Source organism: Natator depressus, chromosome 3, assembly GCF_965152275.1.
Source record: "Natator depressus isolate rNatDep1 chromosome 3, rNatDep2.hap1, whole genome shotgun sequence".
NCBI classification, from domain to species: domain Eukaryota; kingdom Metazoa; phylum Chordata; order Testudines; family Cheloniidae; genus Natator; species Natator depressus.
Genome location: NC_134236.1, coordinates 7,351,862 through 7,379,633, shown reverse-complemented (window position 1 = coordinate 7,379,633; position 27,772 = coordinate 7,351,862).

The following is a 27,772-nucleotide window of genomic DNA, read 5'->3' as shown; positions in this document are numbered from 1 at the left end:
AAGCAAGACTATCTGGGTCACTCTCGGAGTGAGAGGTAATTGAAGGACTGTACCCTGGAAGAGTAGGAAATGCTGAGTGGCCTAGCCACGGGGCTGAGACAAAAAGAGGACACTGCAGTTCCCGGAACGAGAGAGGAGTTACAGAATAGAATCTTTCTATTAAAAGAGCTCTCGGTCCCCAATCATGCTCAAGGCCCCATTGTGCTAGGTGCTGCACCTGTGCGTGTGACAAAGGGGTTATCGTTATAGATAAAATGAGTGCCAGCTCCCCCTCGCAGTCCTTCGTTCTCCAGTTGATGTCCTTGTGTCAGAGTGTGGTTTGCCATGCATGCCTAGACACTACCCCATTGCAGTACAGTTGGAAGGCTGTGCCCAAGTTTTGCCTTTGCTCAGCAGGGCCATGTCCCATCTGTCCCTGTCTGCTCTCTCCCACAGGCCAAGTGTGATGACATTTGCCATGAGCCGGTTCTCTGATTCCTCCATGGAATCCATCACCTCTTTCCCCTGGAATTCCAGCTCCTTTTTCCTGAGAGAAGCCTCCGCGGCTCGGTCAGAGCCCCTCTGCCACACAAGGGAGATCATGGCTGTCAAGGGCTGGGAAGGATCCACTCATCCCATCCAAGACCAGCCTCTCCCCAGGCCTCCTGTCCACAGCAGACGAAACCGGCGAGAGCAGATCAGGAGTCTGGACCAGACATCAGCCAATGGCTTAGATTTCAACATTAGACAGAAGCATCTGCAGAGCCAACTGGGGGCACCTACCCCATACACAGAGTCACTGGCCAAGATGATCCCTAATGCCACCGCTCTGCGCCCACCAGACAGAGACCCCAGAGTGAAGTTCAACACGAGCAGGGTCCCTTTCCTAAGCCATGAAGTCCTGGAGGAGCTGGACTCTCACTTGCACACAAAGAGACTCCAGCATGAGCAGGGCTTACCCCTCTCCCCGCAGAAACCTCACACAGCTCTTCTGTTGCCTCTAAGGGCCCCCAGTAAGATGTGGCTGGAGGATGGACATGCCCTACCCACAGACAGAAGGCAGCAGACTTGTTCCACACGTCTTCCAACACCAGTGGAAGATACCACCATGGAGACGGGCAGGAGTGATGGCACAGCTGGAAACCAAACTAACCTGGATCACTGCACTCTGCCAGCAGGGGTGGATCTGACATCGGCACCTCCAGGAACTGTAATAACAGAGAAGATGCTCGCTCTGACACTCCACATTGATAGGAGTGAGCTGAGAAAGCCCCTTCCCAGTTTGAGTGGCATCAATGGGACTGAAGAGAAGCTGGAGCTGCACGTGGAGAGGAAGGTTATCTCCAGAGAAGGCTCCTGCCTGAGGCCAGGGGCACAGGCTGGTGAGAGCAGGGCAGATCTTCCCAGGACCCAATGCCATCAGGTTGCCCCAGAGGCACCAGGCTCTGGGCAGCTACCAAGATCCATTCTTGACTCTCTCATTGCTCGGCAGGCTGCACACGACCTGCAGATCAATCACCTGATGGAAATGTTGAGCAGCTCCTGTCCCTTGGCGGGCCATGTCTCAGTCTGCCATCTGTGCCGCAAGGCACATCAAGGAAAGGTGAAGGGTAAGAAAACTCAGGAGGAGACACAAGAATCTGCTGAGCTTCATGATCTTCGAGACATCCCGGCTCCACATGGGTTCGATGGAACTGTGAATTCAAAGCTCTTCAGGGACCAGCAGCCTATCAGAGTCTGCAAGAAGTGCGGTAAGCTTCTACAGAAGAGACCAGCTGGCTCTGCAGGTGCTGACTTGCCCAGAACGTCCCATGGAATTCCCCAGCGATGGACTCCAGGAGACTCTACGGCATCATCCAACCACAACAAGATGCCAGTGGTGTGGCTCCTTCCAGCAGACAGGAGCAAGAGGCAGGATGGAATGGGGAAAAGGGCTCCCCCCAAGCAACCGAAGATGGTGTCCATTGCGACAAGTACAACAGGGCTTTCGCAAGCAGGGGAGAAAGCAACTGGGAGTCCTGACGCTTCTCCTCCAAAGCCACCAAAGGCCTCCAGAGCTAGGACATCATCCCCTTCAAGGAACAAAGTTCCAGTTCTCAAAGGGATCTTCGTGTGCCTGAAGCAAACCTTCTCCAAGATTCAAAACAAAGTGAAGTCCCAAATGTCCAAGGACTTTTGTTCAAGAACACCTGATCCTAAATTTACAAAGCCACCCTTTCGAAAGGCAAGGGCCTCTAAGGGTGTCTGGTAGTAGTATAGGAGACCTACTGTCAATCAAACCCTAACTCTGCCCCTTTACCCCTTATACCCCACCCCTTGACCCCTTCAGCCCCGACCACCTGTCACCGGAAGTTCCGCCCATGGGGGTATTACTTCCAGAGTCAAGGCGGACACATGACAGGAAGCAGAGTGTGTCATGTGACCCCCTCGAAGAACTCCTCCCACTGCCCTCTACTAATCAGGCTCAGTTTTTCCCCCGTAGGCCTCCCCGAGAAGAGATTTGACTGATCCGGGGGAGTTCCGGGGCAGGGTGACCCTCCGGAAGCGGTTCATGTGACCCCACTAAGAACTCCTCCCACTTCCCTTCTGCCAATGAGGAGGGGTTTCAGCCTCATAGGACTGCCCTGAGAGCAGACTTGACCAATCGGGGGTGTTCCACGTTTGGGTGACCCATCCGGAAGTGTTTCATGGGACCCCTCAAAGAATTCCTCACACCGCCCTCTACGAATCAGGAGGGGTATCAGCCTCATAGGACTGCCCTGAGAGCAGATTTGACCAATCGGGGGTGTTCCACGTTTGGGTGACCCATCCGGAAGTGTTTCATGGGACCCCTCAAAGAATTCCTCACACCGCCCTCTACGAATCAGGAGGGGTTTCAGCCACATAGGGCTGCCCAGAGGGGAGATTTGACCAATTGGGTGTGTTCCAGGGCGGGGTGACCCATCCGGAAGTGGTTTGTGTGACCCCTCTAAGACCTCCTCCCACCTCCCTCTACCAATCGCAATGGGTTTTGGCTGCATAGGACTGCCTGAGAGCAGATTTGACCCATCAGGGGTGTTCCGTGGCAGGGTGACCCGCCCAGAAGAGGGTCCTGTTACCCCTCTAAGAACTACTCCCAGTGCCCTCTGCCAATCAGAGTGCAGCACCATCACCCCATAAGTCCCAGGACCGGGGCAGAAGAGGCCATCTTTTACCAAGAACGCGTGCTTTAGAAATCGTGGAAACATGGACTCCTTCACCACCCCGATGAGAAGTCGGATTTTGTTTTAGCCCTGAGGGCCTTTGGACTTGTGTGGAGACACCCCGATGAGCGTGGTGGCCTCTTGACGTCCACCCCACTGGAGGAGGAAGGCAAACGCAGCTTGGGGGAGTCACCGGTGAAGAAGGTCAATGGAAAAGACATCGCTCAGGTAAATGAATGATTAAGAAGTGACGGTTGATGATGGGGTGAAATGGGATTAGGAACCAGAGGGGCGGGAGAGTTTTGTAAATTTAAAAACAAGCAGTGGGAACTTACACTGTTTCTTTTCTGAAAATCTCTTGACAGCTCGACGATGTCTTTCCAGAGGCCCCAGAGGCCCCAGACAGCGTCGCATCAAGCATCGAAGATGAACAAGGCCCACCTTGTTTTTGCTCAGCGCCGATCCAAATTGTTGAAGAGGACTCCGAGGATGACGGCTAGGAGGCGTTTAGGAGGAGGTTTGGCATGGAACCGACTGAGCCAGTGCCACGTCGTGAGTGTAAAAAAGTCATGCGGACTATTGTACGCATTGCTGTTTCTGCTGTCCTCAATCGCTGTCTTCGGGAAACGCTGTTTGAAGATGTGAGGGCTGTGTCATGGATGCGCCAGCCCAACGTCACCATGGCTGTGTGATTTGGACTTCAGTGGATATAAACTGCCAGCTCCGGGGCCGGTGTGCTGAGCTGTGTTTGGAAAGCCTATTAAACACTGTTCTTGCCATAGGTTAAGCTGTGCAATGTCTGTGCCTCACCCAAGAACATTTAGCGCACGGGGTGACCTTGATAAATGCTGTGCCATTTAGTGCAGACCCTGACCGTCTTTGAAAGAAAATGACCAAACCGGAAGATGCTGCTTCCAGCGTTATATTGACCGTCTGGTCTGCACAAAAAGTTACAGAACCCTGCTTCAGAAAAAGACCAGTTGTAAGAAATCAAAAAGGATTAAGTTAGAAAATGGTGAGGGGACAAACAGCGACATAAAACTTGGTAGCTGTAAATTGAAAAAAAAAGAAAAAAAGGGCTTTGTGACTATCTGTGTTTCTGTTAGAAGGTCTCTGGCCCTTGGTTTCTTTTCACGGAGCTGTATGTCTTTTAAAGAAAAGAAAAGAAAAGAAAAGAAAAGAAAAGCAACCCAGTTGTGCAGACAACTTATTCCCCCACCCCAGATCACAAAAGGGAATGCTAGGGAGGGGGGATCCAATCACCCTGCTAACTATTTTGAAACAAAGCTTCAGGTTGCTTGGAGACTGTCTCTTTCAACAGAAACTCTCTTGAATTGCTGCTGGACTGGAAGAGAAGGTATGCTCCTTGTTTTTAACTGTGAAAATATATATTCTATAAGTTCATTCTTTGGCCATGCTGTCTTCGTAAATAATGGTGCCTATCTCTCTTGCAGTGTGATCTGTTTAGCGTGGAACCGGTAACTTTAAGCTGCATTTCACCACCAGGCCAAGGTAAAAACCATTTTAACTATAGTTGTGCTTAATACTGTTATATTTAAAAAACAGAAAAAACAAACAAACAAAAAACAAACTTCAGGTATTACACAGGTTGTATAGAGAGTAACCCTAACTTAACATTTTTGCTTGTTCTTTAACCTGAAGGCCCAAACACACATCGGGATGGGGCGGGGAAACAGAACAACCGTGTGACTTTTAAATGCATGTGGGTTTACTGAAAAGTATTTGATTGCAAACTGTTGGTGTTTTTCAACTGCTGGAGTGTGTGTGTGTGTGTGTGTGTGTTGTGTGTGTCTGAGTTTTTGGTTGCAAACCTGGTTTGATGTGTTTATGAAGCTGCTGTTTTTGTGTGTCTGTGTGAGAGAGAGATGGGGTGGTTTTTTCAAAAGTATTTGGTTGCAAACGGATGGTAATGGTGTTTTTAAAACTAACAAGGGTTTTTGTGCAAAATGGGTTTTAGAATGGGTTTTAAAAGCAGTTTGGTTTTTATTTTGCAAAATGAGATGTATTTTAAAACAATGTTTGTGGGTTAGTTGTTTCAATTGGTAGAAAGAAACCTGTGTTTGTTGTACAGCCTGAAAGGGATTATTTTGTTTTAAAGGTGTGACTTTTTAAATAGAAGAACATCCGAATAATATTTTATTTTTTTAAGTTTACAAGACAGTTCCATGTGTTTTATTATAATGTTGTTTGCTTCACAGTACAGTCAAAACATGAGAGGGTAAACAAGCAGAAAAGACAAAGGAAAAGAGCCAGCTGAAAAGGAAAATTGACCAGCGTCAGTGACTGAAGGATGGATGAAGCCCAGTAAATATATTTTGCTTATTGGTTTGGTTGTTTTATGAGGTTTTGTATTTGAAGTAAATACATAGGTGTGGGTGAGAAAGATGGTAACGTTCGGTTTTGTAAAATGCTTTTCCCCCGCCCCCCACAGGCATGGGCAGCTTTCCTGGCAATGCTGTAGTCGAAGCGACAGGGACACCTCCACCAGAACGGCCAAAGAACCAGGAATCTGCTTTGAGACCTTTAAGAAGGCTAACGCAAAACAGCACAAGGGTGCAGATGAAGCATCAGGGCAGTCGAAACCTCCTAGACGTCAAACCCAAGGACAAAACAAAAACCAACCACGCAAACACCCCTCCAGTTCCTCAGAGGCCACCACCACACCAAGCCCTGAGAAAACTGTGAGCGAAAACGTCCACATTCACAAACCCGGTGCACGCGCTCTAAGGGTTGTGAATAAAAAACTCGGGACTGACAAACCATTCTCCCAACACCATAAGCTCATCACACCTCCCCCATATTCTAGTATTTGGGAAAAGTATGATGCTGTATTCAGAAAACTGATGAAGATTTGGGGGAAATATGACGCTTTGTTCAGAATACCGGAGGCTCCTCGGCGTCTGACTCTCAAATGGCCTCTGATGTAGAAGATGCCTCTGATGGTCCCGTCGAGGAACCCCCAAGTAACTCTGAAAATGCAGAGGTGTACATGGAGAGAGTGAGAAGGTGGCAATGTGAATTACCTAGATTTGGGGGGTCGGTGTACTGTGCGGAATTTTGTTTTGTCAATCTTGAGCGAATAAATTCAGCTCAGCATGTTTGTGAAGCCATACACAGGGGAATAGAGTTAGTTCTGGGTGAGGTTAATGGTAGGGTAGGCCCTGATGATTCTGTTCAGTTACGTTTAGAGAGCTGAAATTTAACTAACCCTTTGTATGAGGTCAGAAGAACTAGGGATGAGCTGTCTGCTGAGGATTTCTTAAATCAGGCCTCAAAGCTGCTACAGAGCAAGAGAGAGTTGCATCTTGATGGGACGTTGTGACAGTTGGAACAAACAGGGGTGGTGGCGCTCGTAGAGTTTTAAATTCTATCCTCAGTAGTCAAATCATGCATATAAAGAGACAATGCTTAGTCGTCCTGACTTACACCGGTTTTGCAGGTGGGCTCTTGGCCGTTTTGTCCGACTGTAAACCTACGGACGCGGAATTGTTAGCGGGGGCGAGAAAGTTGCATGAGAAACTGGGCTGGTCAGATCGAAAAACGGTTCTGCTCAGTGCCGTAGCAACGTTGGAAGAGCGTTGAGGAGTCACCATACAGGTGGTGCTGTCTGCGGCGAAAGGCGGACGGGGCTTCTTTAAAATGGGCGGGGTGGGGGCCATGTACCCCAAGACTTTTTTCATCCTCTTGCACGATGAACATTACTATGGGGTTCTGGACGTGAAAAAGTTGTTTGGTGAGAAAAATTATTGTGAGTTTTGCCACACAGGGTACAGTCAGGACCACACTTGCAGGTATCGTTGCCGGCTCCGTTTGAGCGTAACGTGCTTGGACAGCATGGGCGTGCAGCTGAGGTGTCCTAGCTCTAGACTGTATTGTCGTTTAGACAGACACGTCGACTGTGCATCGAAAAAGCGAGTCAAATGCCTGTCTAAAACTCCGCTAAATGCCAAATCACTAAACTGTTTTTAAAATCTCTGTGGGGTCAGTTTGGCCAAAGAACAAATCTACCCAACACGAGCATCGTGAGAGATCCTGATGAAGTCTTTCAGTATCTGTTTTCCCCCAATTACGAGGATTCATCCTGCGAGTTTATCGAGGATGAAACCGCATATGTGTCTTGGAAGCACGCAAAAGACCAGCACTCTGTCTCTGGCAATACCAGTCTTCATAGCCTGTTTCACACCGCTTATGCCCGCTTAGAACTAGACAACCTCCTAGACAGGTTGCAAGAGCGGTGTCTGTACCACGACACTGACTTGGTGACATTTGTGAAAAGGGAGGGTGACCGGAATCCCCCTCTGGGGGATTATTTAGGGGACCTCACAAGCGAGATCCCGCCTGATCCACACATCACCGACTTTGTGTCGGAAGGCCCAAAAACATATGGGTACAAGCTGTCGGGAGGAAAGGCCTTAGGAAAGTCAATGGTATTATCCTGAACGTAGCAAACTGTGAAAAGATTAACTTTGACAGTATGGAAGACCGAGTTCTGGACTATTGCACGGGCCTGCGAGAAAACACCTCAAAAAAGACAGAGGTGCGGCAGCCCTCTGTCGTAAGGAGCAAAAATCAGTGGCAAATAGGGACAAAAACCCTTCAGAAAACAAACACAGAAAGTCGTTTACAACAAGAAGGTCAAGGAGAGGGTTTAAAACCCTGCCCCATGGTTTTTAAAAATGGATAATTTCGAAACACCCCTTTTCTGCAATTCTCACGGGGCCTAGCAACTGCCAGAAAAGTTACTTTATAAAAAATGTGTTGGATAATGCCCAACAAACGCTGTCTGTTATGCCTGAGAATATCGTGTGGTGTTACAGTTGTTGGCAACCTCTGTATACAGAATTGCTCTGTAAATATCCCTTTATCAGTTTTGTGGAGTTGCTGCCTGATGCTTGTGACGATGACCGTTTGTTTCCTACCAGTAAAGTAAAGACGATTATCTGATGAACGATCTGATGAACTCTGCTTGTGAAAGCAGTGAAATCGAGGAAGGCTTTACCAAGTACGTGCATCACAGAAACCAGAGCATTATGTTTATAGTTCAAAGCCTATTTTGTCAGGGGAAAAAGAGTCGCAAGATTAACCTAAACACAAAGTACATGGTTCTGTTCAAAAACCCCAGGGATAAATTACAAATCTCTACACTCGCTCGGCAAATGCGACACTCGGGGACACCCGTACTTCCTTCAAAAAGGGACGCTGATACAATGATACAGTGATACAATGCACAGTTTAAAGCCTTCAGCCGCACTGCCCATTAAACAGAAAGTGTCTTTACTGCGCGTCAGTTTAATTTTCACTTCCACTCCATTCAACAAAAGTTTTTCTTGAAAAAACAGGTCGCTGTGCAGATGAACCAGCAGCTCTACCGTCCTGCTCTGGGCCATCAGCTTTGCACACCTCACAAACCCTAGATTCCCTCCATCCATCTCGAGTTTCTTCCTGTTGTCTGGCAGTGTCTTTGTAAAACAGGCCGGTGGAAAACTGCGTGGCGAGGGTGTCGTCACTGTAATTGAGTACGAATTCTATAAAGGCCCTGTAAGGGTAACAGTTGTTGCTTTGCCTTACGAGGCGGTCTCCCAGCGTGACATCGCACTGACTAAAAATAGAGGCCACGGGGTAATTCACCAGGCCCACCTCGGCGTCCACGGTGAGTTCAGTTTCGTCTCCTTTTACAATCTTGCAACACAGCTCCAGCAGCGGGTTGTTTAAATCCAAACAATCTACACCATTCCCTGCTACAAAAAAGTCAATGGGGCAGACTCCATAATGACCGACAGAGGCGGCACCTCGATGTAGATGCTTTTCTCAATGCTGGTCTGCGTAGGGGCTATTTGGAACAAGTCTAGTTCAGATGTGGTCCACTCTTCAGACCCGCAGTGAACAAAAGCCATGTTGATTCAAATATATCTCTTTCACCAGGTGGAGAGCGTTTCCTCTTTCGCCCAGGCTTCCTCTTGGACTTTCACTTGTGGCTGGCCCTGCGGGTCAAAGCCCTTCTTTTAAAGGGTTTTGGGGGACCTGAGCATTGCGGGTATGACACATTTCTCGTGCTCTTCCTCCTTTTATTGTACATCAGCCCCAATTCTTCCTGTGAAACTGTATTCCCCACTTTCTCCAGAACAGCGTGGGAGACATGACCTACCACGTCTGTAGCTATGTTTTGAGTGGCGGTTTTTATGTGGACTTTTATAATCTCTAGCCCCCTCCTCAAAAGTGGTACAGCTTTTCAAAAAAGGGTGTGAAATCTTCCACCCACACCAGCCCCGTGTATCACGGGGGCCCCATGACATCCAGGAAGGGCGTATCCAGCCTGGGCTTTGTAATAGTTCCTGTTGATTGCGGGGTCACCGTAATTTTTTAGGATCGCCAAAATAGTAGTTTGCTTTTTAGAAACCTCACTCTCTCCGCGGACGCAGGTGGAGCTTGACGATCACCTTGCCAAAGCAAAATGAGACGTGTCTGTTCTGATCTGTCTTTAGTTCAATGGTGATGGTGTCAATGTGGTCTTTACTGACAGGGACGTAGTGAGGTTACGCAGAGTAACAGGGCAACAGAAAAGTCCCCCACAAACTGGTGTTGTTTGATATCTGTGTACAGAAACAAGGAGTTGAAACCCCCTGTGATGTCTGCCGAGACGGGAAATTTTTGAGCGCCGCGCTTGGGGTCCAAACCCAGAATGTTAGCTAGCTCCCTGCTGGTAGAAAACATGTACGTAAAATTGGCAGCCATGGTGCTGTTCATATGATCCAGTCATTCGGGTATGGTCGAGTAATAACCTCGTCGTAGGATGAAATTCCACCTCATATCTCCAAAGGTGATTTTGAAAGGGGTGTCTTCGTGGATAGTGTTCCAGCTGTGCGGGTACTGTCTTTCCACTAACCCCACCTCCCAGGCACCCGGGAGATCCAAGGGCTTAATTAGTCCTATTGTAACCTTGGAGCTGGTGTTTTGAGGAAACGCTGCAGAGCTGGCATTGCTGGGCAAAGTAATGTAAAACCCGCCGTCCCTCATTTCTCTCTCTCTCTCCCTCTCGCTCTCTCTGTTTGGGTGTAAGTGTCAGAGAGTTGAAAAGCTTTCACCTAGCTGTTAAACTCATCGGGCCACCCCAACCATTTCACCAGTAGCTGCTTTTTTCTCCCTTTTCCTTTCGCCGCTTGAACTTTTTCAACCCTGTAAATCCTGTCTTGTTTGGGGTTTACTTTTTGTAATTCTTTAGGGTAAAAAGATCCAGTAACTGTCTCACCCTCATAAAATATCTCCACATCCTAGTTTTTCAAGTTTTCTTCAATCGCTCTACAACCCCTGCTTTGACTTCATTATCAGTAACAATATGGTGAACTCCATGCCGCTTTAACAGTCTCCTTAAAGGTTTGTTTAAAAATTCTTTCCCCCGATCGGAATGTAATTTTTGAGGCACGTGATCTTTGCTGAAAATAGCTGTAAAGGCCTTGGAGAACTCACCACTCATCTTGTCTTTTAGGCCGAAGGCCCAGGTATATTTGGATAGAATGTCTACGACTGTTAAGATGGACTTAAAACCGCTGTTGCGTTTGGAGAACCGGTGCATATCCATCAAATCTGCATGCCATTATGCATACACATCTGAAACAATGGTCTTGTTTCTTTTAAAACATATTCGAGCTGGTTTGTATCAAGTGTAAGCGTCCTGGTGTGAAAATCAAGCTCTTACCCGTCTTCATTTAAAGTTTTACTCTGCTTTTTGGCCACTTGAAAAAGAGGGTTCACCCTGCCGAAGCTCCCAACTTCCCCGGGGGTCAAATATATTTTCTTTCACAGAGCTGCCTGTGTAGACACGACTCTTACTGGTACCGTCTCTTACTCACACAAATATGAAGGGGGACACATTCATATTGACACTTTTAACTAAGTGTTATTAATCGCCTGGTTTAACACGACCTTTTACAGCCCCCTGTAAAAATGGACGCCATGACCCCTACCATAAGGGAGTGATTCTTCCATTTTGTCCTTTTCTGGATTTTCCTCTTGAGATCTGTGTCTCAGACATGAGCAAAATCAGCGGATGCATGATATATTTATTCCCACGGGGCAACCGATGTAGAAGTTCTCAAAGGCCTCTGGGAAGGCATCGTCGAGCTGTTGAGAGATTTTCAGAGAAGAAACAGTGTAAGCACCCCACTGCTTGTTTTTAGATTTACACGGCCCCCCGGTTCCTAACCCCATTATACCCCCTCATCAGCCGCCACTTCTTAATCATTCATTTACCTGAGCGACGTCTTTTCCGTTCACCTTGTCTTCCGGTGACTCCCCCGAGCTGCGTTTGCTTTCCACCTCTCGGGGGGCTGACAATGAGAGCCCATCATGCTCCTCGGCGTGCCTCAGAAGAGTTTGGGTTTCAGGTTCCGGCGTATCCATCAACGGGTGAGTCAAAGGGCCCTCGTCAGACCTGTCGCTGATGTAGCACTTTCTCCACACAAGTCTAAAGGCCCTCGAGGCTAAAACAAACTCCGAAGTTCTCACGAGGGTGGTGAAGGTGTCCATCTTTCCACGATTACTAAAGCACGCATTCTTGGTAAAAGCTGCCCTCTTCTGCCCCTGCGCTGGGACTTATGGGATGAGGGTGCTGCGCTCTGATTGGCAGAGGGCGCTGGGATGAGTTCTTTGAGGGGTCACATGGCCCTCTTCAGTGCGGGTCGCCCACCCCAGTACACCCCTGATTGGTCACATCTGCTCTCGGGGCGGTCCTATGCGGCTGAAACCTATCGCGAGTGGTAGAGGGCGGTGGGAAGAGGTCTTAGAGGGGTCACACGAACCACTTCCAGATGGGTCACCCTGCCCTGGAACACCATTGATTGGTCAAATCTCCTCTCGCAGCGGGTGTATTGGGGCAAAACCCATCCTGATTGGTTGAGGGCAGCGGGAGGAGTTCTTAGAGGGGTCACATGACACATTTTGCATCCGGTCATGTGTCCACCTTCACCCCGGTAGTAATATCCCCCATTGGTGGGACTTCCAGTGACAGGTGGTCGGGGCATAAGAGGTCAAGGGGCGGGGTTTCAGGGGCCAAGGGGCGGGGTTAGGGTTTGTTTGACAGTAGGGCCCTTCTACTACTTCCAGTTTCCATATTACTGAATCCCACCCTGCCAGCATTCCCACTCACAGAAGGGGCCCAAAAATTCCACCATCTCCCTCGCATCCAGCGGGCCTAATAAGCATGGACCAAAGTGGCTGAGAACAATTGCATGTTGTCCTGGGACACAGAGACTGATGTATAAGAGACTGTCCTTGGGGTATGACGTTTAACCCCAGATTCCAAGGTGAAAGGCAGGCCTGGGGCTTGGATGAGACTGAGGGTGTGAATAGCTCACTGGATTTGTTACTTTACCTCATTTACTTCGAGAATAAATCATTCCTTTGCAGATTCATGGGATAAGTCTTGTCCTTTCAGATGTTTTGGCCACAAGTGTGAAGAAAAGCCAACAATCCATGGAGGAGGATAAGAGCAAACCCTCCAAGATTTCAGAAACTGACCTGGTGCTAGACATGGAAGGGTGGTGGCAGTGGGGGGAAAAGCCCCAGAGATGTTTATATTAGTGGAAAGCAGGGGACTCCATGGGGCACTTAGATTGCACAGGGCTCAGAAGAGAAACTTGCTGGGAGATAAAGGGCAGGTCTTTCCTGGGGTGATGGAAAGACAGAGTTTGGAATTTCCAAGGTGGCAGACCCAAAACCCGAGGGAGGGGCTGGGGTAGGCAGGAAGTGAGGTCCTTGAACCAAAGAGAGAAAGAAGGAGAGATCGGCCACAGACCTGAGGGGAGTGCCATCCACCTGGAGTGATGACCAACCCCCATTTCCCCTCTCTACATCACACCTTGCAAGAGCTGAGATGTCATGGGCCTGGGGTGTCGGAGCGGGGGAGATAGATACCAATAATTAAAGGGGGCTTGAGCATAATGAATGGCCACGGCCAAGCTGTGGAAAACAGAGATCTCAAGAGCTGAGGCTTGGATAATTGAGGTGCCCTGCAACTTAAACCCCAGTCTACTGTGCCTGCATTGCACATGTTAGCTGAGCTTTCTGGGCTCAATGACCTGCAGCACAGGGACGTAGCAAGGCCAAGGTTTGGAGAGCAGAACGTGGGCCATCTACCTGGTGTCTGGGAGCAGACAAGTGGCTGGAGATAAGGTTCTGCTAACCCTCTGAGAGAGGCAGGTACTATTACAGCAGGACTCTCCGGTCTTAAAGGGATACAAACCTCAAGTACAAGCAACCCAGTGGCTAGCCATCCTCAGCATCAGTGGGCGTGGGGAGAGGCTGGATGGGGTGGCACTAGGGCCCAGGGAAGGTGTTGTAGCTGATACCTCTACAAGGAGCTTCTGCAGCCTGCGAATTATTGAGATATCTAGCCCAAGGAACCTGATGAGATCAACTGATGACAAAACCAAGTCCTGGTTGGTTTGCCCCAAGCCATAAGGGCCCGGGCAGGTTATGGGTCTATTAAAGGAGGGGATGGGTGAGGTTCTTTGGCTTGCAAGGTGAAGGAGGTCAGACTAGATGATCACAATGGTCCCTCCCGGCCTTAAAGTCTAGGAGGAACTTCTTTGCTTTCCAAAAGATGGGAATGGCTCCGAGGGGATACCAGGTAGTAAGCCCCTAAACTTCTTGAGCCCCTCCCAGTTGTGATTTCTTCTTCCGATGAGCTCATATCTCTTCCCAGCTCTGCCTCCTTCTTGGGGCCAAAGGGCTTCAGTGCCTAACTGTTCCTTTAGGCACCTAACTGCCAGAATCAGACCCCACTGGGATTCCCAACCCCCCGCTCAGCTGCTGCTCACCACTGCAGGGTCCTAAACATTTTTTGTAATAAAAGTTCACAGGGCATCTGTGTTTCTGAGCACCCACACCAGGGACGGTCGGAGTTTGCCACCTAATTTGGCTGTGGAGCCCGATCAGGCTCCTCTAAGTGAGCTTACAGAGGTTGAAGGAAGGATGGAGAGGTGAAAGACCCAATCTCCAATCTCCCTGCACCAAGGTTTTTTTTTACTTATTTCCCCCACGATGGAATAGCTTCAACGGGAGTGATTGAGGGAGCCCCTGTCAGGCTGTCCCAAAGCCCACTGTGTTCACCTGACAGGTGGCAGATCCTCATTCAAATTCTTCTCCCCTCAGCTAGAGGGTGGGATTTCCATCTGGAGTCCTCTCCATCGCCAGCTTTTGTGATCCCCTTTCTCAGGTGCCTGTCTCTCTCCAGTTGTTCTACAGGGAGCCCAGGCACCAACGCAGGGTTTGTGAATCATCTGAAAGATCGGCATGGTGACGTTCAGTGTCACCGCACCTCAGTCCATTGTGAATTTAGCTCTTGGTGTTCTGTGTAAAACTGGGTGTCATTCTTTGGATGAGGAGGATTATTACATGAAAAATGCACTTCTGAGTGACCTGAAATGAATAGCGCATTTGACACACACAGTTTTGGCCAGTCCCAAAAGGGCCAGGAGAGAAGGAGAAAGGTGGTGGTCCTGGTGTTGTTGCAACTGCTCTGTCTTTAGTCCAGTGGTTCGGGTGCATTTCCCCTTGCTGTAAAAGACAGCAGTTCAAATCTCTGCTCTGGAATAGACCCACCACAGCCTGTCCTTGAGTCACTGAAAAGTTTCACATTCAGTTTGACCCCAAACAAAAGAATGTATTTCTCATAAGTGCCACTGAACGGAAATATCCATTATGTGCCCAGCTCTAGCTCTGGATAGAGCCCACTGTGGTAGTGCCTAGGCGTCCAGTCAGGGAGTCTGGGCCACTGTGTGATTGAGGGGCATCCCCCCTTTGCCTGCAGTAAACCCATGTCCCAGGGGAGCCTGAGCTGCAGACAGGAGGTGCTGGGGCAATCTGCATTGGTTTCCACAGTGAAGCAAACCCACCACAACCGAGCCCAGACAGAGGCCCCCGGGGCAAACAGACTGATATCAAGCTGTATGGGATGGGAACCGTTCCAACCCGGTCCCTGGCAGATGTGCTGAAGGTTTTGTCAGGGCAGCCCCGGGCTTCCCGTGCAGTCGGAAGAGGGACTGGAGGGTGGGTGGATGAAGAGCTTGGAAGGGGGAACCTCCGCCAGATCTAAGGACTGTTTGGAGCTCCAAGCGTCAGGGGCTCCCTGTGTGCGTTTTGAACCCGATTTCCGGTTCAGTCCACGGGGCCTGCTCTGGAGATCGGCTCCAGGCCGGCGGGAGGGGGCTGCTGGCCCCCACTGACCCTCAGAGGGGTTTCTGGCTGGCCTCTCCCAGTCCCCAAAGAAAGGGGAATGGAGGGAGAGAAATCAGGGTCCTGAGACTGACAGTCCCCAGGGCCAACGGGGAGACGCCAACGCTCCAGCTCAGCCCGACTGACAGGGCAGGCCAGCCCACGAGGGAGCCGGAGCCTGGGGTCCCGTCCTGCGTGTGAGGGGAGCTGCGGAGGGGAGCGGGGCCGAGCTAAGGGCAGAGCAGCAGCCGGAGCGGGGCCAGAGCTGGGGGAGCCGGGGCAGCCGGGAGCTGGGGCCGTGCAGACCAGCCGCGCCGTCGGGGGGCCCGGCCAGCTCGCGCCTGAGGGCCCGTGGCCAGCGCCAGAGCCGGGTGCGACCCGCGGTGTCACCGCGCCCAGCCCGGGCCTGGGAGGGAGGCTGGGGGTGTGAGGAAGAGCCGGTGAACTTTCCCTACGTCCCGGAGACGCCGGTGGTGGTGCCCCCGAGCCCACAGGGCGGGTCCCTTGTTCCCCTTCACCCTCTTCCATTTTTCCTTATTCTCCTCACCGTTGCTGTTTAATACATTGTCTTTGGTGTGAACTCAATGCACTGACCAGGGCTCAGGGAAGGGCCGGTGCGGAGGGAGGGAAGGGCCGCAGGGCTGGGCAAACACAGAGCAAGAGACAGGTGGGGAGCAGCCTGGCTCAGGGGCTAAGTGGATGTGAAGTAAGAAGCAAAGCCAGGGAACAGGGCAAGGCAGAGAGTTACCCACACAGGTTCACACAGAAATCGCTCTGAAAGATTTCCTTGGGGGTGTTGGGGTCACTGGGGCATGGACACTAGGTAACTCGAGGGGATGGAAGACCACGAGTGTCGATGAAGCCCCCTCGCACTAGGCCCAAGTATCCTTGCCCCCCCCCGCCCCCCCGCCTGGAGGCACTTGCAGCAGCTCTGCGTACTAGGCCCAAGTGTCCTTGGCCCCCCGACCTGGAGGCACACGCAGCAGTTATGCTGAGGATCTGCAACAATATGTTGCAGAGTCAGACTGCCTGAAACTAAGCAAGGCCACACAGGGCAGATATGGAAGAACAATGCTGAATAAAGCAGCTTTATGTATGGTTTAACAAATGATACAGAGAAGAAGGGAACTAGCTGGGAACTGGATTGGCTGGCTATATGGATACTTAGGGCAGCTTGCTATTGGATAAGTATGCTGGGAAAAAGGATGTATAAAAGCCTGTGTAACTTCCTGCTCTGGGTGCAGGATTTGAGATTCTATTCTCCCTGTACCTTTTTGCAGCTGCAAATAAACTTTTCTGCTTCTCCCCCCGGTTGTGATTCTTGGGTGTAGCACACCGGGTAGCGAACCAACCTCAGCTGTTGTTTAGCCTCTCGGGACTGGGTGCCGGCAGCAGGGGCAGCCAACAAGACCAGGAACCACTGGGTTCCTCCTCTCCCTTCACACTGTAAACTTTACCCTTTTTGACTCTGCTTGATGCACTCATGAGGCAGCCCGGCTCTCACAAGAACAGCAGCTCTAGGGAGCAGACTGAACTAAAACTAAAGATCTAAAGCAGAGATCGCTCAACTAAGGATGAAGAGTTACTGTCCCCTGGCTGTGTCTGCATCGGCCCCTCATCCTGCCTGATCAGTGGGCTCTCGGTGACAAGGCTCAGACTGGGAGTAGGTGGGGTAGCCCTTTCTGCCTTCAGCACCTCTGGATTCTAGGCATTATTATTATTTGTATATTGGTAGCACTTAGGAGCCCTAGTCACGGATCAGGGCCCCAGTGTGTTAGGTGCTGTATGTGCAGAGCAAAAACTCACTTCTTCTGTGAAGCCTTTGATCACTCCTCTGCCCTACGCCAGTTCCCTCCCCCTCCAGTATGGACCACTTGTTGTCATGAGCAGGGCATGGGTCGTCTAACTTAGTGATCAGAGCAGGAGTCAGGCCACATTAGCAAGCAGGAAGTCAGAGCCCCAGGTGGGCCAGAGGGCAAAACCAGGAGTTAGGCAGGGGTAGGTGGATCCCACTTGCATGGATAACTTCCTGCTCCTCTGCTGGGTTTATATGGAAGCTGTGCGCCAATCAGGATCCCCAGAGTCCTGTCAATCAGATGACAGAATTGACAGTCTCTCTCAGAGTTCAGCTCCTATTCCAGCAGCTGTTAGATGGTCACTGCACGGCAGGTTAGACCACACTAGTGCCTATGGCCTGTACAGACAAGGGTTCAAGACGCATAGTCTCTGCCATCAGCCCCTTGCTGAGGGGCACCCTCAGAGTGACGTGGGACCAGGTTTTTCAGGGTGATTCCTATGGAACGTTTGCACAAAGGTAGGAGTATCTATGTTTTCCACAGGCTTCCAGGTGCGCTCCTCAGGACCATACCTTTCCCAGTCAACAAGACACCCGAGCCTGCCACGGTCACCTTTAGAGTCCAGGATTTTGTGGCCCATGTATTCCTCGTGGCCCTGTACCACTGGAGGAGGTGGCTGGGTCCTGTGAGGAAAAGGGTTTTCTGGGTAGGGTTTCAAAAGTGATACGTGAAGCACCAGGTGACCTGCAGAGAGCGGGGTGGTTGGAGCTCAGAAATGACTGGATTAACCTGCCGCAGGATCTGAAAAGGGCCAAGGAACCGAAAGTCCAGCTGGTGAGCAGGTCTGCCCGTGCAGAGATGCTCCGTGGGGAGCCATAGCTTTTGTCGCACTGCATCGGTGGGGCCTTGCTGTTGATGCTTGTCTGCATACTGCTTATAATTCACTCTTGCCTTTTCCAGGTGCTTCTTCATTTCTTCCTGGGCCTCACCAATCTGCTGCAACAGGTCTGAGGTGGCCGGGTTGGGAGGCTTGTAGCTTGGCATCTTGGCGTGGGCACACATCTCACAGGAGGCAAGGAAGGACTGTAGATAGGGCATATCCAGGGCAGGGTGCTAGTAATTTTTAGGGGTGTAGGCTCTGGGGTGAGGCCGGGGGATGAGGTGTTTGGGGTGCAGGAAGGGTCTCCGGGCTGGAGCCATGGGGTGCGGCATGCAGGAGGGGTTACGGGTTCCACCTGAGGGGATGTGAGCATTAATTAATGGCTGTGAGGTACTCTGATCATATGTGTGTGGCAGAGCGGCCTGGTTTGTGGATGAAGAGGCAGGAGATGGAGTGGCTTTTCCTGGCTCCGCCACTGACTTGCTCTGTGACCTTGGGCAAGTCACTTTGCTTCTCCCTGTGCTTGGTTGCCTTCCTGCCTGTTGCCCATTCTGTGTGTTTAGTGTCAGGAATAAGGACCCACAGCAGCCTGCTTAAACTCTCCAGCCTAACGAATCCAGCTGGGCCCCAGTTGAGCCACCTGATTGGCCAAACCGCCTGTAGGATGAGTGGATCAGCAGATCTGCTCTAAGGAGACCAGCTGAGGGCTGCTGCTGCTGCCTTGGACCCAGCCCTTCTCCTGCCTTCCCTGACTCCAGGGACCCCCATTCTGGTCTGCAGCTCCAGTCCCTGCCTCGGACTCGGACTTCGGCTTGGCCCTTGGCCTGGCATTTGACCCCTGATTTCGGTTCTGACACTGGGCTACAATTCCTGAGGTTCTGTCTCTGGCTTGATCCTTGGCTCTGGCATCTGCCCTCTAACTCTGGTTCTGACTCTGGGTTTGATTTCCCTGCTCCTGATGCTTGCTGCGACCACTCGGCCACACTGCCCACGCCCCGCTCCCCAACACTTAGACTGCAAGCTCTGCGGGGCAATGACTGAGTCGCTCGCTATGCGGATGCACCGGGGGCTCTTGATCTCATTTGGGGCAGAAAGGCTGAACAGCAATTCCAACAGGGATAGGCAGGCACCCGCCCTCTCCCACAGGAGGAGGGCAGTTCAGTGGGCCACCAGCCAGTTACCACCAGAGATCACTATGTTTATAAGCATCTCCCAAAGGTCAGCAAGGCATACATGGGGGAGGTCTGATTTTTTTTTTCAGTTTCCCAAAGCACTTGGGATCCTCGTAGCCTGTAGGTAGCGGCTCTGCCAGGTGAGCTTCCCATGTGAGCTGTCAGGAGCCAGAAGGGCTCTGCTCAGGGCCTGGAGAAGTCGCTCTGGGCCGATCGCACAGAGACCCTGTACCCGAAAGCAGCTGGCGTTGGCGTGTGCTGAGCACTAGATTGTAGGAGGCCGGGGATGTGCTCAGGTGTGGAGCAGTCAGGACCAAAGGCCAGCGTTTGGGAAGTAGGTATTTCAGCTGCCCTAGGAAAGGCAGGGTGGTGAGCAAAGGAGCGGGCTTATTATTCACTCCGAGGGAAAACAGACCGGGGGAACCTGGACGAGTGGAATTAGGCAGAAACACTTCAGCAAAAGCAAATCTGCACCAGTTACACGTGGCCGAGAGAAGCATGAGCATAGGCTGCAATGTGGCCGCTAAACACCACAACAGATCCCCCCGCCCGCGTTCTTGGCCTGCAGCGTGCTACATGCTAGGACTTCTGGGGCCTTCACAAGATGTTAACTCTCATCCTCCGAGCCAAGATCTTCAGCCGGGCCTAGTGATTTCAGATGCCTCCATTTTCTGAGGGCCCAGATTGGCTCTCCTTAAAGGGATCTAATTTTTGGAGTGAGGGTGAGAATCAGGGTCTCAGGTCAGGCTCCCAGTGTCCCTGGTCACCTCTGACTGCTCCTAAACAGCCCCGTGGCCTGAACTAAAAGAAATATGTCATCCTACATCCTCTGGCCTCTTCTTCAAAGGAGAAACGAATAGGAAATCTGGGTGCTCAGAAGGAAGCCGATAATCCCTCAGCCCTGTATGTCCCCCAAGGACCCCCGCTTGGTGGGCGTCCCTGTTTCTGGGCATCCAACATGCTACACCTTGGAGCTAGCTGCAGAGGTGCTGGGCACTCAGAACTCACAACTCCACTTGGCTCCTACGGCAGCCCCTGGTGCTCAGCACCTTGGAAAAGTGGCCTGCAGGAATCTCAGCGGGGCATAGAAAAGAGAAGAGCCCCCCGCAAACCAGGGGCCACTTTGGAAGAGTTGGGCCTTCACTGCCAGCCTAACGTGGGTCAGAACCAGCGGCCCAGAGACCGCTCAGCCTGGTAACGATGGGTCAGATCCTCAGCTGATGTAAATCAGCCCAGCTCCAGTGACACCAATGAAGTTCTCCTGCTTTATACCAAGGGGGGGTCTGGCTCCAGACACCCAACCATGCTGCCCCGCAGCCTCTTTTCATAGCGGGGTCCCGGGCTGCTCCGTCATGCCTAAGACCCGATCGCCAAGGGCCCGGAGAGGTGAGTGTCAGCGCGTAGAGTGACCTCCTACGTGGAGCTGCTATTCTGTGACATAACAGGAAGCCTCTGGCAACCCTGGCGCGAATTAACCAGCTTCCCCATCATGCAAGAGAAAAGGCAGCGCTGGAGGGCAGCGCTCGAGATGGACGCTGATCCGCAGGTGTGAGGATTGGAACAGGCCGTGTTTCCAGCTGAGGCCTGTCTCGTCTGCCCGGCCTTGGGCTGGGAGGACGTCTCCTTTGTCTGATTTTTCTCTCCCCCTTGTTCTCCTTCTCCGCGAGCTGTGTGTGTCGAATGCGCAGTGGAAGGAGACGCGGCCCCCAGCACGGCGCGGGGGAGGAGGCAGGGCAGGGGATTTGGGGAAGGGGTTGGAATAGGGGGCTCTTTTGGTGCCACGGCTCCCCGGGCTCTGTCCTGCTACAGCCGGGCAGGCTACGTGGCAGCCAAGTTCCCCCCGCCCGCCGTCTCTTCCCCCAGCGCACTGTGACCCCCGCCCTTCCTGCCACCGATCTGCTGTATGCCCGCGCGAGGTGGGGTGAGGGAGGAGAAGCGGGGGCCTTTGGGAAGGGGGTGGAATCGGGGCATATCCCTTCCAGCCCCCTGCCGTGGGCCACTCAGGGCCAGGGTCTCGGAGCATCCCCCTGCCCCACCCTCCACCCTGACTCCCGCACCCCCTCCCTTACCCCCAGCCCCCAGTCCTGATTCCCGTCCCCCCCACGCCCCCCAGCCCTCTGCCCTGACTCCTGCATGCCTCCAGAACCCCAGCCCTGTCTCCTGCATCGCCAGACATACCCAGCCACCCCAAACACCACGACCTGATTCCTGCACCCCCTCACACACACCCAGCCCGCAGTCCTGACTCCTGCACCCCCCTCCACATCTCCCCCCGCACCCTGAGCAACAAACGGGAGCTTCTCCCACCTCCCCCCCACATACCCACCTGCACCCTTTGCACCGAATGGGAGCTGCCCGAGGACAGCGCTCCACACGCCAACCTCCTGCCCCAACCAAGAACCCCCTCCCTCATTCTAGCTCCTGGCCAGACCCTGCACCCCAACCCCCAGCCTGTTCCTGCACCCTAACTCCCTTCCAGACCCTGCACCCCCATCCTCAGCTCAGTGCAGAGATATAGCTGTAAAACTCATCTGAAAAGTTTTCAACATAACTTGATTCCTCTTCATTCCCCAGGGGGGGCTCACAAATATGTTTGGCGCCGGGCCCACAAAAAGTTAATCCAGCCCTGGAAGAAAGGGACATGGCAGCATAGGGACAGGGGATCATAGAATATCAGGGTTGGAAGGGACCTCAGGAGGTCATCTAGTCCAACCCCCTGCTCAAAGCAGGACCAATCCCCAATTTTTGTCCCATATCCCTAAATGGCCCCCTCAGGGATTGAACTCCCAACCCTGGGTTTAGCAGGCCAAAGCTCAAACCACTGAGCTATCCTTCCCCCCATCATGAGGAGGGAAGGGAGGAGGGAGGAGCAGGGAGGGCAGGCGAGTGAGACTGTCTGCGGGAGATGGTTCAGAGGATGTTGCCACAAACAGCTAATCAGTAGAGAGGAAAGAGTCTCCAGAGTGCATAGGTAGAAAGCAGAATTTGGTGCCATTCTTTTGGGTCCAGGAGGCTGTGAAGATGTCTCCCCCACCATCATCCTGGTGCTGCTCCCCTGGCTCCTGCTCTGGGGATGGGAGACCCGTGATTACAGGGGCTGGCTTCAGCCCACAAATAACTGGGAGGGGACAGTGGGGCTCTGGTTCCCTGGTCCCCCAAACCCTCCAACCCATTTCATTTGGCTACCTAAATATCCAGCCCCAGGTGTGGGGTTTAATAAAAAGCAACATATGGAAATAAGAGATGACCCTACAGTTGAGATCTGAGGTTGGGGAAGAGCCATCAAATGGGGTTAAAACCCCCTAATTCATAGGACTAAGGTTGTTCAGAGTCATGGTAAGGGATCCTTTCAGCCGGGTTTGTACATCATTCTGTCTCTGCAAAAATCAAATCCAATTAAAAGAGGGTTAGTCGTTTCCAGAGGAGTGTATTAAAAGCAGAAGTTCGGGGAGTGACGCTTTGCTTTACCTATTACTCTTTTAACATAGCGATAAATATTATTTCTCCACCATGGTCAAAGCAGACAAGTGTGGGTGTTGTCCTGGTGCCAGCTGACGGATGTTCTGCTCTAGCTTAAGAGGTGATGTTTTGTGCTGCAGGGCTCCAAATCAAGCGCCCAGTCCTGGATTTTCCTCAACCCGTAGACAGTCCAGAGAAATCATTTGGTTTGTTTCTTCCTTTAAAGACACCAAAGCCCTTCACAGCTTATTAACTTAACTGGGATTAACTAGACCCTTCCCTTGAAACGCAGCCCTGAGTTTAGGGTAAAACTGAAATGAGTCTATTAACAAAACCTATATAGGAGTCATCAAAGTCAAGTATAAGGAATGCAGATAGAAAGAGTTACAAATAAAACAAAACAAGCAACACTTTTAAAGGTCTGAAACTTAGTCTAGCTAGACACAGGCTCCGTTCAAGATGGTTTCTCTCATCCACAGTCCCGCGGCAAAATGGGGACTGGCTCTCCCCTTGCTCAGGCTCTCTTCCAGGGGCCCAAAGGTGCTGGTGTTTTTGTTTTCTTAGGTGAAAGAATGTGGGGTTGTCTGCCCCTTCCTTTTATAGTCCATTGACTCTTGGAAGTTGATTCTTCTAAAGCAGTGGTTTAGACAGGGGTACAGGGTGGACAGAGGTCTACTTGGGAATACAGCAACTCCTGCAGATATTTGCCTCGTTTTCCAGCAGGCTACATAAAAAGCACGAGCGAAATAAGTACAAACTAACATTTCGCACAGACAAAAGGAGAAAGTCAGCAATTTTTCAGTAAGAGTGTGCTGTGACACATCTGTATTTTATGTCTGATTTTGTAACCAAGTAGTTTCGAAGTGAGGTGAAACTTGGGGGTACACGAGACAAATCAGACTCCGGAAAGGGGCACAGTAGACGGAAAAGGTTGAGAGCCACTGTTCTACAGTACACCCCTCAAAGGAAAGTTTATCCAAGCTGTGAGGAAGGCGACCTGAAGTCTGGTGGTGAAGGCTCCATGTGTAACCCACACAGCTCCTGGGTGAGGTGTCCTGTCCCATCTAGTGGCACCAAGACCACTTACTGAGCGAGAGATCAAATGAGTCCGCGCTACAGCCTCAGCTCAGAGCCAGTCGGCTTTTAGCCCATGCGGTAGAGACTCATGCAGTATGTTCCAGAGGCCCTAGGTTCAATCCCGCTCGCTGCCAACAGGGGTCTGTCAAGGGTACAAGTGGGGGCTCGTCTGGGATTTCAACCGGGAAGTCTCTGAGCTCGGGACGTGCTTCCTCAGCGAAGGGAAGTATGTAACCCGCACGCCTCCTGGGTGTGGTGTCCTATCGAATGGCACCGAGACCATTTAGAGACAGTGAAATGAATCTGCTCTACAGCCTTAGCTAACAGCCAGTCGGCTCTGAGCTCATGCGGTAGCGGCTCCTGTACTAAGCTCCAGAGGTCCCAGGTTTGATCCTGCCTGCCAATAACCAGGGTCTGTCAACGTTACATGTGCTCTTCTTTTTCCCCCCACTTGTGTTTGCTGAAATGTAAATTGCTCTGTTCTGCACCATCTCCTTCCTCTGCTGTCTTGAGGACCCTGTTTGCTGCTTGTATAAACCCCCACTCCTTTGCTAAGGACAGACATCTTTCACAGCGTTTGCCTAGGAGGGGCTTTAAGGTTTTCCCAAGTAATGTCGTAGAGGGGGAACTCATAACTCTATATGTGATGTTGCATCATGATCTTATTGACCAGAGAGTTGTTCCTTTTCAAATGGTACCTCACAAGGCATATTTCGTACAAAGATTCTTACCATAGCATGTAGGGTGTGAATAGAGGGCTGCTTTGGGTCACACATGCTCAGAAGGGCATCTCCAAGGGCGGAGGGCCAATTCTACTCCCAAATTGAAAAAAAGGGGGGTGCCAACCTGTTCCGCCAGTTCATCCAGCGCCAGAGGGAGACAGCCGTACCGGAGGGGCGGTGAAGATCCCTGCCCTGAGGGCTGATGTTCGCAGGCCTGCTTTGACTACCTGCAGCAAGCAGAGAACTGCCAGGAGAAGGATCCCAGCCCATTCAAAGAACAGGGTGCTTGCTGCTTGCTCAGCTCAGGAGGGCGTGAGGACATAAATGCCAAATAAGCAGCGCATGCTTCAAATGCATAGGCTTAGTGGCCCATGTGCCTTTCAGTACTGAAGAAATCTGTTATTATTATTTTTCTTTGACCGCTAGGTGCTGTATTGCTGTAATGATAAGAGCATGTTTAGATTTATGAGGCGTCTTAGTTAACCCACAAATTGTCTTCTTAAAAAGGGAAGGATTTTTTTGTTTAGTCTGAGCAGCTTTACTACACTGTGGTGTCTTTCCTCCAAATCGGAGCAACTCAGGTGACTGGCATCCCCAACTGTCCCAATTGGCATATTTGTGTTGTTCTCCACAGGTGGGAGTTCTGCGGTCAGAACAGACTGAACCTGCTCACTAGCCCTGCACTAAAGTGGAATTATTATGGGTACGGGTGTAATCAAAGTTTGGTGGGTTACACTCAGGCCAGGCCCTTGTCTCCGGCTCTTTAACCGCGCACTGGCTCCTCTCTCCCAGGAGCCCCTCTCTGCCTGAACACAGGTTGCTCTTACAGGCCCAGCTCACGAGGTGACATCTCCCCTGTCTTTCCACCCAGACTCCATGGAAGACTGGAGAACTGAGCAGGATTATGACATCACAGGTATCAAGGAGACTGAAGAGCTGTAACAGAAGAACGGCCACGCTGGGTCAGACCAAAGGTCCATCGAGCCCAGTCTCCGGTCTTCCGACAGTGGCCAATGCCAGGTGTTTCAGAGGGAATGGACAGAACAGGGAATCATCAAGTGATCCATCCCCTGTCGCCCATTCCCAGCTTCTGGCAAACAGAACCTAGGGACACTCAGAGCGTGGTGTGGCATCCCTGCCCATCTTGGCTAAGAGCCATTGATGGACCTATCTTTCATGAAATTAAAATTATCTCGTTCTTTTTTGAACCCTATTTAAGTCTTGGCCTTCCCAAGAGTCTCTGGGAAAGAGTTCCTTGGGTTGACTGTGCATTGTGTGAAGAAATACTTCCTTTTGTTTGTTTTCAACCTGCTGCCTCTTAATTTCATGTGGTGACCCTGAGTTCTTGTGTTATGAGAAGGAGAAAATAACACTTCCTTCTTTACTTTTTCCTCACGAATCATGATTTGGTAGACCTCTATCATATCCCCTGTACTTGTCTTTTCGAAGATGAAAAGTCCCAGCCTTATTAATCTCTCCTCATATGCAAGCTGTTCCATACCCCTACTCATTTGTGTAGCTCTTTTCTGAACCTTTTCCAATGCCAATATATCTTTTTGGAGGTGGGGAGACCACATCTGCATGCAGTAGTCAAGATCTGGCTGTACCATGGATTCTTAGAGGGGCAAGATGATATTTTCTGTCTTGTTATCTATCCTTTTCCTAATGATTCCCAACTTTCTGTTTCCTTTTTTCACTGCCGCTGCACATTGAGTGGATGTTTTCAGAGAACTACCCACAATGCCTCCAAGATCTCTTGTTGAGTGGTAACAGCTAATCAGCCCCATCATTTTAGCTGTATAGTTGGGATTCTGCTTTCCAATGTGCATTCCTTTGCATTTATCAATCTTGAATTTCATCTGCCATTTTCTTGCCCAGTCACCCAGTTTTGTGAGATCCCTTCGCTGTCTGCTTTGGACTCAACTAGTTTGAGTAGTTTTGTATCATCTGCAAATTTTGCCACCTCACTGTTTACCCCTTTTTCTGGATCGTTTATGAATCTGTTGAACAGTACTGTTCCCAGCAGAGATCCCTGGGGGCACCACTATTTACCTCTCTCCACTGTGAAAATGGATTTGTTATTCCTACCCTTTGTTTCCTATGTTTCAGCCAGTTACTGATCCATGAGAGGACCCTCAATCTTATCCCATGACAGCTTCCGTTGCTTAAGAGCCTTTGGTGAGGGACCTTGTCAAAGGCTTTCTGAAAATCCCAGTATGTCAGTACACTGCAAGGCCTTCAATGGCTTCTAAACTTTCTCATGGGGACATCGGAGACATGGTCCAGTTAACTTGTGTTCAGGCAGAACAAGAACTCAGATGCAACCTGCTGTGAGAAACTCATTTTAATAATGATGCCCCTCTGCCAGCACAGGTCACAGGTCAAAACGTGTAACTTCAAGAACAATGGTGATTGGAAGAGCCCAAACTAAGCACCACAGGAATGTACTGACTATGACCCCTTACTTCAAATGCACTGTGGCCTCGTGGATAGAGCACTAGATGGAACTGAGAAGGCTTAAGTGCTAGTCCTGGCTCTGCTACTGTCTTGCTGGGTGATCTTGGGCAAGTCACTGCTCTTCTCTGTGGCTCAGTTTCCCATCTCTAAAAGGGGGCTAATGTTCCACGCCTCCTTTGTAAAGTGCTTTGAGATCTACTGATTGAACATGTTAGATAAGAGCTAGGGCTCTTTATTATCTTATGATAGAGGGTGCTTTTCCTAAAGCTTCCAGGCCTGGAGTCAAGTGAATTATTTGAGAATCTCTGCTTTTTATTTTATTTGTTAACCATTTTCAAGCCCTCATGGCTGCAAAGAGAAGCTGGAGGACGTGAACTGAATGCACCCTAGCGGCTTAGACACCAGCAGGCAAATGAAGAGTTCCCCAGAGGAATTTTTTTGGAAGATCTCATTATTTTGAAGCCAATCTCATGATTTTGGTGGGGCCTAACTCATGGTTTTGGAATGCTTGGGCTGGCGATACCGTGAAAGTTTGTCTGCACTCGTAGCGCTAGATAATCATTTCAGGGCTGCTTCTCACTTCAGGCTGGGAGATTCTGCCTCAGTCACAGGGGTTTTATGAGTTCCCACAAGTAGGGGGAAATCGTCCCTTGCCTAGGGGCTTGAGAGTTGTAAAGCTCGGAAAAGAGCCGGGGTTATCCTGGGAAATCGGATGGCCTCTCTCCTGCCTTATTCTGAGCTCAGCAGCTCAGCCCCCTGGGGCGGTTGCCCCATCCTATCTCCTGATGTAAGTATGGCATTGACAGCTCACAGGCGA